Source organism: Gekko japonicus, unplaced genomic scaffold (assembly GCF_001447785.1).
Source record: "Gekko japonicus isolate JY-2015 unplaced genomic scaffold, Gekko_japonicus_V1.1 scaffold339, whole genome shotgun sequence".
In the NCBI taxonomy this organism is placed as follows: Eukaryota; Metazoa; Chordata; class Lepidosauria; order Squamata; family Gekkonidae; genus Gekko; species Gekko japonicus.
This window is the reverse complement of record NW_015169182.1, coordinates 62289-63449: the sequence shown is the minus strand read 5'-3', so window position 1 is coordinate 63449 and position 1161 is coordinate 62289. Positions and strand designations below refer to the sequence as shown.

General features: G+C 47.1%; 1 protein-coding gene across 1 annotated transcript in view; it reads left to right on the top strand.

The window, feature by feature from the left end:
• TTL (tubulin tyrosine ligase) overlaps positions 1-1161 on the top strand; it is a 31765-nt gene that overhangs the window by 14928 nt on the left and 15676 nt on the right. The window lies entirely within an intron of this gene.

The window sequence follows — 1161 nt, the reverse complement described above, 5'->3', positions numbered from 1 at the left end:
GCCATGGGCCTACTATATCCTCCTCTCCCTCCCCCTCTCCTTGGAGGCGCAAGAACAAAGTCAGCTGTCCCACCAAAGCTGCACAAAAAGGGTTCCCCAAGGAGCACTGCCTATTTGATCCACCTTCACATGAGAGGGATAGCCTCTCACATGATTCTGGTGAAAAGGGGGGGGGGATTTTCATGTAATGACAGTGAATAGGGGAAAATGATTGTCTCAGACCAGTCCTTTAGATATTTCAAGGTTTTTCAGTATTTGCTGTTTAAGACCCTATCAGCACTCAATATACAGGGACCCCAAAAGGCAGGGGACAAGAGTGCTAATGCCCAAGGGCAGAAAGATAGCACAGAGCTCATTGATGAGTTCTTTCCTCCAGCTAATTGCTCAGAAAGAGCCTTCCTCTCCCCTGAATTCTATGTGAGACAGATGAGGAAGAGTGGGCAAAGCCAATAACAAACAAACCATTTCCAGGGGGTGTTAAAAAGTTGTACCCTTTGATATCATCTGCTTCAAATCTTTTGCAGGTACCTGTGGTTGATGCACGAGCAACTGCCCTACAATCCTCTGGGTTGCTCTCTGAAGATGACCATGAGGCCACTTCCATGGCAATCAATATGCCATCTGCAGCATCCACAGTGTCTAAAGCAACTACTGTGTGGATGCGTAAGTTGATAGAGATATTACCAGGCAGCAACCACAGACTACTGGAGGGCAGTGTTCTCTTTAAGCTGAGTTGGTGTGAGCTGGCTCACAGTGTTTTAGCCACCGGCTCACATCTTTTTGTCTTCGCTAAGGAAGGATGGCTCCAGAGCTAACTAATTTATGCAATAGCCAAATCGCTGGCCCACAACTTTAATGCCAGTAGTTCACAAAGCAGAATTTTTGCTCAGAAGACTTCACAGCTAGGAGGGAGCATTGCTGGAGGGTGCCAATAGGATCTTGAAAGCTATCTCCTATACTGCTGATGCCACACTAGACACCATGGTCTTTGCTTCCAGGGCGATGGCATCAGCAGCCGCCGCTAGTTGCATCATCTGACTAAGTGTTTGGCCTACAGATTACCAATCTAATGCCGTCGTCACAGCATGCCCATTTCAGGGAGACAAGCTGTTCGGGGATCCACTGGAAACAAACATACAAAGAAAGAAATCTTAGTGGAAA